The 12,613-nt window shown below is 29.7% G+C and overlaps 1 protein-coding gene across 1 annotated transcript in view; it reads left to right on the top strand.

Annotated features, from left to right (window-relative positions):
* LOC148944876 (uncharacterized) overlaps positions 1-12,613 on the top strand; it is a 142,188-nt gene that overhangs the window by 102,810 nt on the left and 26,765 nt on the right. The gene's annotated exons all lie outside the window — the stretch shown is intronic.

Genomic DNA, 12,613 nt, shown 5'->3' with positions numbered 1-12,613 from the left:
AAAACTCTAAACTCTTAACTAAAACTTAACTAAACTACGACTTTAACTAAAACTCTAAGCTAAGACTCTAAGCTAAAACTCTAAATTCTTAACTATAGCTTAACTAAACTTCAACTCTAACTAAAACTTTAAGCTAAGACTCTAAGGTAAAACTCTAAACTCTTAACTAGAACACTAACAAAAACTCTAAGTTAAGACTCTAAGATAAAACTTTAAAATCTTAACTATTACTAAACTAAACTTCAACTCTAACTAAAACTCTAAGCTAAGACTCTAAGCTAAAACTCTAAATTCTTAACTATAACTAAACTTCAACTATAACTAAAACTCTAAGCTATGACTCTAAGGTAAAACTCTAAACTCTTAACTAAACTAAACTAGAACTCTAACAAAACTCTAAGCTATGACTCCAGGATAAAACTCTAAACTCTTAACTATAACTAAACTAGAATAGAACTCTAACTAAAACTCAAAGCTAAGACTCTAAGGCAAAACTCTAAACTCTTAACTAAAACTAAACTAAACTAGAACTCTAACTAAAACTCTAAGATATGACTCCAATCTAAAACTCTAAAATCTTAACTATTACTAAACTAAACTTCAACTCTAACTAAAACTCTAAGCTAAGACTCTAAGCTAAGACTCTAAACTCTTAACTACAACTAAACTTCAACTCTAACTAAAACTCTAAGCTAAGACTCTAAGGTAAAACTCTAAACTCTTAACTAAACTAAACTAGAACTCTAACAAAACTCTAAGCTAAGACTCTAAGCCAAAACTCTAAACTCTTAACTATAACTAAACTATAATAGAACTCTAACTAAAACTCAAAGCTAAGACTCTAAGGCAAAACTCTAAACTCTTAACTAAAACTAAACTAAACTAGAACTCTAACTAAAACTCTAAGCTATGACTCCAAGCTAAAACTCTATGCTCTTAACTATAAATAAACTTCAACTCTAACTAAAATTCTAAGCTATGAATCTAAGGTAAAACTCTAAACTCTTAACTAAAACTAAACTAAACTAGAACTCTAACTAAAACTCTAAGCTAAGATTCTAGGCTAAAACACTAAGCTCTTAACTAAAAATAAACTAAACTATAACTCTAAACAAACTCTAATCTAAGACTCTAAGGTAAAACTCTAAACTCTTAACTAAAACTAAACTACACTGGAACTCCAACTCAAGCTTTAGTATAAGACTAAAATCTAAAACTCTAAACTATTAAATAAAACTAAACTAGAACTATAACTAAAACTCTAAGTTAAGATTCCAAGCTAAAACTCTAAACTAAAACTAAACTAAACTAAAAGTCTAGCATAAACTCTAATCTATGACTCTAAGCTAAAACTCTAAACTCTTAACTAAAACTAAATTAGAACTTCAACTCTAACTAAAACTCTAAGCTAAGACTCTAGGCTAAAAACTCTAAACTCTTAACTAAAACTAAACTAGAACTTCAACAAAAACTCTAAGCTAAGACTCTAGTCTAAAAACTCTAAACTCTTAACTAAAACTAAACTAAACTAGAACTCTAACAAAAACTCTAAGCTAAGACTCTAAGGTAAAACTCCAAACTCTTAACTATAACTAAACTAAACTAGAACTCTAACAAAAACTCTAAACAAAGACTCTAGGCTAAAACTCTAAACTCTTAACTAAAACTAAACTAAAATTCAACTCTAACTAAAACTCTAAGCTAAGACTCTAAGGTAAAACTACAAACTCTTATCTAAAACTAAACTAAACTAGAACTCTAACAAAAACTCTAAGCTAACACTTTAAGCTAAAAACTCTCAACTCTTAACTATAACTAAACTAAACTTCAACAAAAACTACAAGCTAAGACTCTAGGCTAAAACTCTAAACTCTTAACTAAAACTTAAATAAACCAGAACTCTAACTAATATAAAGCTTTAAACTACTAACTATTACTAAACTGAACTATAACTCTAAATAAGACTTTAAGCTAATACTCTATTATGAAACAATAAACTCTTAATTAAAACTAAACTAAACTAGAACTTCAACAAAACTCTAAGCTAAAACTCTCGGCTAAAAACTCTAAACTCATAACTAGAACTAAACTAAAATAGAACTCTAACAAAAACTCTAAGCTAAGACTCTAAGGTAAAACTCCAAACTCTTAACTAAAACTAAACTAAACTAGAACTCTAACAAAAACTCTAAACTATGACTCTAAGCTAAAACTCTAAACTCTTAACTATAACTAAACTAAACTTCAACTCTAACTAAAACTCTAAGCTAAGACTCTAAGATAAAACTCTAAACTCTTAACTAAAACTAAACTAAACTAGAACTCTAACAAAAACTCTAAGCTAATACTCTAATCTAAAAACTCTCAACTCTTAACTATAACTAAACTAAACTTTAACAAAAACTCCAAGCTAAGACTCTAGGCTAAAACTCTTAATTAAAACTTAACTAAACTAGAACTCTAACTAAAACTCTAAGCTATGACTCTAAGCTAAAACTCTAAACTCTTAACTATAACTAAACTAAACTTCAAATCTAACTAAGACTCCAAGCTAAGACTCTAAGGCAAAACTCTAAACTCTTAACTAAAACTAAACTGAACTAGAACTCTAACAAAAACTCAAATTTAAGACTCTAAGCTAATCCTCTAAACACTTAACTATTACTAAACTAAACTTCAATTCTAACTAAAACTCTAAGCTAAGATTCTAGGCTAAAACTCTAAACTATTAACTAAAACTTAACTAAACTACTACTTTAACTAAAACTCTAAGCTAAGACTCTAAGCTAAAACTCTAAATTCTTAACTATAGCTTAACTAAACTTCAACTCTAACTAAAACTTTAAGCTAAGACTCTAAGGTAAAACTCTAAACTCGTAACTAGAACTCTAACTAAAACTCTAAGTTAAGACTCTAAGCTAAAACTCTAAAATCTTAACTATTACTAAACTAAACTTCAACTCTAACTAAAACTCTAAGCTAAGACTAAGCTAAAACTCTAAATTCTTAACTAAAACTAAATTTCAACTCTAACTAAAACTCTAAGCTAAGACTTTAAGCTAAAACTCTAAACTCTTAACTAAAACTAAACTAAACTAGAACTCTAACAAAACTCTAAGCTAAGACTCTAATCTAAAACTATAAACTATTAACTATAACTAAACTAGAACTGTAACCAAAACTCTAAGCTAAGACTCTATGGCAAAACTCTAAATTTTTAACTAAAACTAAACTAAACTAGAACTCTAACTAAAACTCTAAGCTATGACTCCAAGCTAAAACTCTAAAATCTTAACTATTACTAAACTAAACTTCAACTCTAACTAAAACTCTAAGCTAAGACTCTAAGCTAAGACTCTAAACTCTTAACTACAACTAAACTTCAACTCTAACTAAAACTCTAAGGTAAGACTCTAAGGTAAAACTCTAAGCTCTGAATTAAAACTAAACTAAACTAGAACTCTAACAAAAATTCTAAGCTATGACTCTAGGCTAAAAACTCAAAACTCTTACATTAGAATACACTAAACTACAACTCTAACTAAGGCTCTAAGCTAAGACTCTAATCTAAAACTCTCAACTCTTAAATAAAGATTAACTAAACTTCAACTAAACATAAAAATCTAAGCTAAGACTCTAATCTAAAAATCTAAATTCTTAACTATAGCTAAACTAAACTTCAACTCTAACTAAAACTCTAAGCTAACACTCTAAGGTAAAACTCTAGACTCTTAACTAAAACTAAACTAAACTATAACTCTAACAAAAACTCTAAACAAAAACTCTTAACTATTACTAAACTAAATTTCAACTCTAACTAAAACTCTAGGGTAAGACTCTAAGCTAAAACTCTAAACTCTTAACTAAAACTAAACTAAACTAGAACTCTAACTAAAACTAAGCTATGTATCAAATGTAAATCTATAAATTCGTATCTTTAACTTAACTAAACTACAACTCTAACAAAAAATATAAGATATTATTCTAATCTAAAACAATGAACTCACAATTAATGCAATACTAAACTTCAACTCTAACAAAAAATTTAAGATAAGACTCTAAGCTAAAACTCTAAAATATTGACTATAACTAAACTAAGCTACAACTATAACTAAAATTCTAAGGTAAGACTATAAGCTAAAAACTCTCAAATCTTAGACATAAATAAATTAAACTTCAGCAAAAACTAAAAGCTAAGCAACTGGGCTAGAACTCTACACTCGTAACTAGAACTAAAATAAACTAGAACTCTAACTAAGCTAAAACTCTAAATTCTTAACTATTACTAAACTAAACTTCAACTCTAACTAAAACTCTAAGCTAAGACTCTAAGCTGAAACTCTAAACTCTTAACTAAAACTAAACTAAACTAGAACTTCAACAAAAACTCTAAGCTATGACTCTAGGCTAAAAACTCTAAACTCTTAACTAAAACTAAACTAAACTAGAACTCTAACAAAAACTCTAAGCTAAGACTCTAAGGTAAAACTCCAAAATCTTAACTAAAACTAAACTAAACTAGAACTTCAACAAAAACTCTAAGCTAAGACTCTAAGCTAAAACTCTAAACTCTTAACTAAAACTAAACTAAACTAAAACTCTAACTAAAACTCTAAGCTAAGGCTCTAAGTTAAAACTCTGAACTCTTAACTATAACTAAAGTAAACTACAACTCTAACAAAAACTCTAAGCTAAGACTCTAAGCTAAAAACTCTCAATTATTAACTATAACTAAACTAAACTTCAACAAAAACTCAAAGCTAAGACTCTAGGCTAAAACTCTTAATTAAAACTTAACTAAACTAGAACTCTAACTAAAACTCTAAGCTATGACTCTAAGCTAAAACTCTAAACTCTTAAATATTACTAAACTAAACTTCAACTCTATCTAAAACTCTAATCTAAGACTCTAAGGCAAAACTCTAAACTCTTAACTAAAACTAAACTGAACTAGAACTCTAACCAAAACTCTAAGTTAAGACTCTAAGCTAAAACTCTAAACTCTTAACTATTACTAAACTAAACCTCAATTCTAACTAAAACTCTAAGCTAAGATTCTAGGCTAAAACTCTAAACTCTTAACTAAAACTTAACTAAAGTACAACTTTAACTAAAACTCTAAGCTATGACTCTAAGCTAAAACTCTAAATTCTTAACTATAACTTAACTTCAACTCTAGCTAAAACTCTAAGATAAGAATCTAAGGTAAAACTCTAAACTCTTAACTAGAACAATAACAAAAACTCTAAGTAAAGACTCTAAGCTAAATCTCTAAACTCTTAACTATTACTAAAATAAACTTCAACTCTAAATAAAAATATAAGCTATTAATATAGTATAAAACAATAAACTATTAAATAAACATTAACTAGACTATAACTTCAACAGCAACTCTAATCTAAGACTCTAAGCTAAAACTCTAAACTCTTAACTATAACTAAACTAAATTAGAACTCTAACAAAAACTCCAAGCTAAGACTCTAAGGTAAAACTCCAAACTCTTAACTATAACTAAACTAAACTAGAACTCTAACAAAAACTCTAAACTATGACTCTAAGCTAAAACTATAAACTATTAACTATGATTAAACTAAACTTCAACTCTAACTAAAACTCTAAGCTAAGACTCTAAGGTAAAACTCTAAACTCTTAACTAAAACTAAGCTAAAATAGAACTCTAACAAAAACTCTAAGCTAAGACTCTAAGCTAAAAACTCTCAACTCTTAACTATAACTAAACTAAACTTCAACAAAAACTACAAGCTAAGACTCTAGGCTAAAACTCTAAACTCTTAACTAAAACTTAACTAAACTAGAACTCTAACTAAGCTAAAACTCTAAAATCTTAACTATAACTAAATTAAACTGCAACTTTAGCTACAACTGCAAGTTAAGACTATAAGCTAAAACTCCAAACTCTTAACTAGAACTAAATTGACCTAAAACTTTAACAAAAACTCTATGCTAAGACTCTGGGCTAAAAATCTCAACTCTTAACTATAACTAGAATAAACTAGAACTCTAACTACAATTCTAAGCTAAGACTCTAAGCTAGAACTCTAAACTCTTAACTATAACTAAATTAAACTAGAACTCTAACTAAAACTCTAAGCTATGATTCTAAGCTAAAACTCTAAACTCTTAACTATAACTAAACTAAACTTCAACTCTAACTAAAAATCTAAGCTAGGAGTCTAATGTAAAACTGTAAACTCTAAACTAAAACTAAACTAAACTAGAACTCTAACAAAAACTCTAAGCTAAGACTCTAAGCGAAAAACTCTCAACTCTTAACAATAACTAAACTAAACTTCAACAAAAACTACAAGCTAAGACTCTAGGCTAAAACTCTTAATTAAAACTTAACTAAACTAGAACTCTAACTAAAACTCTAAGCTATGACTATAAGCTAAAACTCTAAACTCTTAACTATTACTAAACTAAACTTCAACTATATCTAAAACTCTAAGCTAAGACTCTAAGGCAAAACTCTAAACTCTTAACTAAAACTAAACTAAACTAGAACTCTAACCAAAACTCTAAGTTAAGACTCTAAGCTAAAACTCTAAACTCTTATTTATTACTAAACTAAACCTCAATTCTAACTAAAACTCTAAGCTAAGATTCTAGGCTAAAACTCTAAACTCTTAACTAAAACTTAACTAAACTACGACTTTAACTAAAACTCTAAGCTAAGACTCTAAGCTAAAACTCTAAATTCTTAACTATAGCTTAACTAAACTTCAACTCTAACTAAAACTTTAAGCTAAGACTCTAAGGTAAAACTCTAAACTCTTAACTAGAACACTAAAAAAAACTCTAAGCTAAGACTCTAAGCTAAAACTTTAAAATCTTAACTATTACTAAACTAACCTTCAACTCTAACTAAAACTCTAAGATAAGAATCTAAGCTAGAACTCTAAAATCTTAACTAAAACTAAACTAAACTACAACTTCAACAAAAACTCTAAGCTAAAACTCTAAGCTAAAAACTCTCAACTCTTAAATAAAACTAAACTAAACTAGAACTCTAACTAAAACTTTAAGCCAAGACTCTAAGGTAAAACTCAAAACTCTTAACTATAACTAAACTAAACTAGAACTTTAACTAAAACTCTAAGCAATGACTCTAAGCTAAAATTATAAACTCTTAACTATAATTAAACTAAACTTCAACTCTAACTAAAACTCTAAGCTAAGACTCTAAGGTAAAACTCTAAACTCTTAACTAAAACTAAACTAAAATAGAACTCTAATAAAAACTCTAAGCTAAGACTCTAAGCTAAAAACTCTCAACTCTTAACTATAACTAAACTAAACTTCAACTAAAACTCCAAGCTAAGACTCTAAGCTAAAACTCTAAACTCTTAACTAAAACTTAACTAAACTACAACTTTAAATAAAACTCTAAGCTATGACTAAGCTATAACTCTAAACTCTTAACTATTACTAAACTAAACTTCAACTCTAACTAAAACTCTAAGCTAAGACTCTAAGGCAAAACTCTAAACTCTTAACTAAAACTAAACAAAACTAGAACTCTAACAAAAACTCTAAGTTAAGACTCTAAGCTAAAACTCTAAACTCTTAACTATTACTAAACTAAACTTCAATTCTAACTAAAACTCTAAGCTATGACTCTAAGCTAAAACTCTAAACTCTTAACTATTACTAAACTAAACTTCAACTCTATCTAAAACTCTAATCTAAGACTATAAGGCAAAACTCTAAACTCTAAACTAAAACTAAACCAAACTAGAACTCTAACAAAAACTCTAAGTTAAGACTCTAAGCTAAAACTCTAAACTCTTAACTATAACTAAACTAAACTTCAACTCTAACTAAAACTCTAAGCTAAGACTCTAGGCTAAAACTCTAAACTCTTAACTAAAACTAAACTAGAACTCTAACAAAAACTCTAAGCTAAGACTCTAAGGTAAAACTTTAAACTCTTAACTATAACTAAACTAAACTTCAACTCTAAATAAAACTAAGCTAAGACTCTAAGCTAAAACTCTAAACTCGTAACTAAAAATAAACTAAACTAGAACTCTAACTAAAACTCTAAGATAATACTCTAAGCTGAAACTCTAAACTCTTAACTATTACTAAACCAAACTTCCACCATAACTAAACCTCCAAGCCAAGACTCTAGGCTAAAACCATAAACTAAAACTCTTAACTAAAACTAAACTAAACTAGAACTCTAACAAATAATCTAAGCTAATACTCTAAGGTAAAACTCTAAACTCTTAACTATAACTAAACTAAACTTCAACTCTAAATAAAACTATAAAACTTTTTTTAACTGAAAGTAAGGAACGACGTTAAAACTTAATACGAACAGAAATTATTCCCTATATGAAAGGGGCTGTCCCCTCTTCAACGCCTCGCTCTTTACGCTAAAGTTTGAATTTCTTACAACTTTTTTTTTTAATGAAAAACTTTAGCGTAAAGAGCTAGGCGTTGGGGAGGGGACAGCCCCTTTCATAAACGGCATAATTTCTGTTCGTTTTAAGTTTTAACGTCGTTCCTTACCTTCAGTTAAAAACAACTTGTTTTTTTATTTAATGTCTAAAAAGAGCAAGCGGGGCTAGTAGTAGTAAAAATAGTAGTAGTTTTATTGATCTTTTATTTAGTTTTTAAATAAGTTTTTATTTTCAATTTTTATTTTTGAGACTTTAAACCTTTATTTTAATTCTCTTCAATATTAGTCCCATGCGATGGACAAAAGCTTAAAATATTGTACTTTCTTAGGCGAAAAATACTTATAATCTGACTTATTTAATAAGCCCTGAATTGTATGTCCTTGTTCTGACAAAACCCCGGCCAATTATTATCTTGTAAAGCAAAATTATTCTTTTACTTTTTATTATTATTCTTACATTGTAACAATATTTTTTTGTTATTATGATTTTCTTGTGAATCGGACGGGCTGAATATCACCTGTTTATTAGAAAAATTAACTATGCCAAAACATAAAATAGTTTTTGTACAAGTCTCGCGACTACCCTTACCATGGGCGCCCATATGGGGATGCAGGGGGGGGGGGTACCCGCCCCCCCCCCCCTGGCTGAATGATGCTGCCTTATTTTTATATTTTTGTTCTGAAATTTCTATTATATAGCATAAAAAATGCCAATTAGATGAGGTTTCCCCCCCCCTGGAATTCAGCTTATGGGCACCCATGACCCTTACCCCTACAAAATACAAAAGAAATTGGCACTTTTTAATAGACTATTGGAAGGCGTGAAAGGAAGTTCAAAGAAATTAAAAGGACTAAGATAGTCGGAAGGGACTAAAAGAAATTCAAAGGAACCAAACAAAGTTGAGAAGGTCAAAAAGTACTAAAGCAATTCCAAACGGAGTGAATAAAGTCAGAAAGAGCTAAGAAAGTTGGAAAGGGCTAAATAAAGCTAAAAGTGATTAAAGGACGTTAAAAGGGACTAAAAAAGTCAGAAGGTACTAAAGGAGGTTGGAGAAGACAAAGAACGCTTACAATAGCTGTGAATATCGAAAAGTATGAAAGGAAGTCAAAGCGACCAATGGTATCCAGTAGGGACCAAGGATTTCAGAAGGTACAAAAGGAACCTCAAAGGGACCATACATAGTTTGAAAGATCAGAAAGAAGTAAAGGAAGTCAAAATGAAGCAGAGAAAGTCGGGAAAGAGTGCAAAAGATGTAAGGGACTAAAACAAGTTCCAAGGAATAAAAAAAATTACAAGGTGTATCAACAAGTCAAAATGGACTTATAAGTAACCAAATCAAATATATAATTCCAGAAGGGATTCAGACTGTCAGAAAAAGCTAAAGGAACTGGGAATTGACTAAGTCAATTTGGGAGAAACAAAGAAGAACAGAAGGGACTAAGTAAGTCATAAGGGACTAAAGAAAGTTTATAGAAACTAATGCAAACTAATGGAATTTGGAAGGGATTAAAAATACGGGGAAACGCTGAAGAAATCTGGAAGGGACCGAGAAAAGTAGAAAGGATCACAAAGTTTTAAAAGAAGTCAAAATGGAAGATAGAAAGTCTGAAAGGACTTTCGAAAGTCTTAAGAAAGACTTTTTGAAAGGCTTAATGGTCTTTTCAAAGGAATCTAAAAAACGTTGAAGAAACTACAAAAGTCAAAAAGGATTTTTAGAAAACCAAATGAAGTAAATAGACCCAAAAAGAATTAGCAAAATCGAAAAAACTAAATTAATTTGGAATGGACTAAAACAATTTGGGAGAAACCAAAAAGAATAGAAGGGATAGGGAAGTCATACGGGACTAAAGGAAATCATAAGATACTAAAGCAATTCAGCAAAATGTTTTAAAGTCAGAAGGTACAAAGGGATCTCAAAAACAGTAAAGGAGATTGGAAGGGACTAAGAATTTCAGAAGGAACGAAAGGAAGCTCAGATGGACTAAACAAAGTTGGGAAGGTGAGCAAGGACGAAAGAAAATCTAAACGAACAAATAAAGCCGGAAAGGACTAAGAATGTCAGAAGAGACTAGAGAAGTTTGGACAAGAAGAGACTAAAGGAAATCGAAAGAAAATACAGAAAACTAGAGAGGACCATGACTTTTGGAAGGTATAGATGGACCTCAAAGGAACGTTTGGACCAGCCTAAGAAAATAAAAAGGCACGGAGGGAAGCTGAAAGGAACCAAGTAAAGTTGGAAGGGTGAAGAAGGACTAAAGCAATTTCAAACAGAGTAAACAAAATCAAAAGGAACTAAAAAAAACTTGGAAGTTACAAAATTACATCCGATGGAACTAAAAGAAGCTGAAGGAGACTAAGAACCTCTGAAAAGGACCAAAATTCCAAAAGAGACTGTAGGAAGTTGGAAGAAACTAAATTAACTTTAGCAACTTGAGCAGAAAACATGAACATAAAAAGAACGGGAAAACATTAAAGGGACAAAGGAATGTTAAAGGGGGTAAGACAGGATTGCCACCCAGTGCCAAAAAAAATCACTAGATACTACTGATTTTTTGTTTATTTTAATGATTTTTTTCAATAAGATGATTTTCTGGTTGTTTTAGTGATTTTTTTTCAATCACTATAAATTGTGATAAATCACTAGGGGTGGCAACCCTTGTCTAAGACTTGTGAAAAACACAAGAGGAAACCCTAAAAAAGGGAAAAAGGAATAAAGGAAGTCTACTGAAGCTGAAGGAGACTAAGAACCTCTGAAAAGGACCAAAATTCCAAAAGAGACTGTAGGAAGTTGGAAGAAACTAAATTAACTTTAGCAACTTGAGCAGAAAACATGAACATAAAAAGAACGGGAAAACATTAAAGGGACAAAGGAATGTTAAAGGGGGTAAGACAGGATTGCCACCCAGTGACAAAAAAAATCACTAGATACTACTGATTTTTTGGTTATTTTAATGATTTTTTTCAATAAGATGATTTTCTGGTTGTTTTAGTGATTTTTTTTCAATCACTATAAATTGTGATAAATCACTAGGGGTGGCAACCCTTGTCTAAGACTTGTGAAAAACACAAGAGGAAACCCTAAAAAAAAGGAAAAAAGGAATAAAGGAAGTCTAAATGTTGCAAATAAAGCCATAAGAAACTAAAAAGTAGAAAAGGGGCTGAATCAAGTTCGAAGGTATCAAAGGAAATTGGAAGGAACTGTGAAAACCAGAAAGGACTAAAGGAATTTGGGAGGGAACAAGTATGTTAAATGCAAAGAAAGGATGCTCAAAGGTGCCGAAATGGTAATGAGAGTTAAAATGTACTAAAAGAGTACCGAATGAAGTAAAGAAAAGTTAAAAAGGACTAAGCAAATAGGAAAAGGCTAAAGGAGATTCAAAGGAACTAAAGAAAGTTGATACTAGGGGGGGGGATCATGTCATGAAAAAGGGTGTAAAACACCAGTCGAAGAAAATTTGCAAGCCTCTAGAAAGTCAGAAGAGAATAGATCTAGTTGGAAGCCTTTAAAGGAAATCGAAATGCATCAACGATTAATTATTGTTCACCTGCCTATTAATTATTATTTGTTCATGCAAATTTTGTTTTTTTCAAAAAAAATTTTCCCCAAAGTTTTTCCTATTTTCAATTTTCTCATTTTTTCCAAATTTTCTCCTAAGGTTTTAACGAATTATCAATTTTTGTCAAGCATATTCCAGTTGTTTAGATTTCTATCGAGTGAAATCAGTCCTTGTCGCGAAGTTTTAAAATAGATTGTTTTTAGATGAGAAATTTTTCACATTTTTAAATTCTTTTTAAGGAAATTTTTAGATTTCCAGTTTTGTGAATTTATCAGAAAAGGTTACGTGGGCACACTTAGATAATATGTAAAATATATTATTTTAATAACCACTTGGGATGATTAATGATGATTAACATAATTAAGTTGTTTCAATTTCGGGACAGCTTGGATTTTGACAATTCTTATTGTTGCTTATTTTAACTTGGCTATTTCCAATCTTTGATAAGACAAAAAGATGGTTTAACCCCTGGAAAACAAAAATTAAGCTTACCTAATTGGCCACGTACGAAATAAAAGTGGCTTTTGGGTGAAATGGTTTACAGCTATGGTTTCTGGTAATTCTTAGCTTTTAGAAAAAGGTGTCATAATTTACAACACACCAACAAAAAAGGTTTTTTTTGTGATT

Source organism: Artemia sp. Qi Xiang Cuo, chromosome 13, assembly GCF_049724085.1.
Source record: "Artemia sp. Qi Xiang Cuo chromosome 13, ASM4972408v1, whole genome shotgun sequence".
Taxonomy (NCBI): domain Eukaryota; kingdom Metazoa; phylum Arthropoda; class Branchiopoda; order Anostraca; family Artemiidae; genus Artemia; species Artemia sp. Qi Xiang Cuo.
This window is presented reverse-complemented; position numbering and strand designations above follow the sequence as displayed.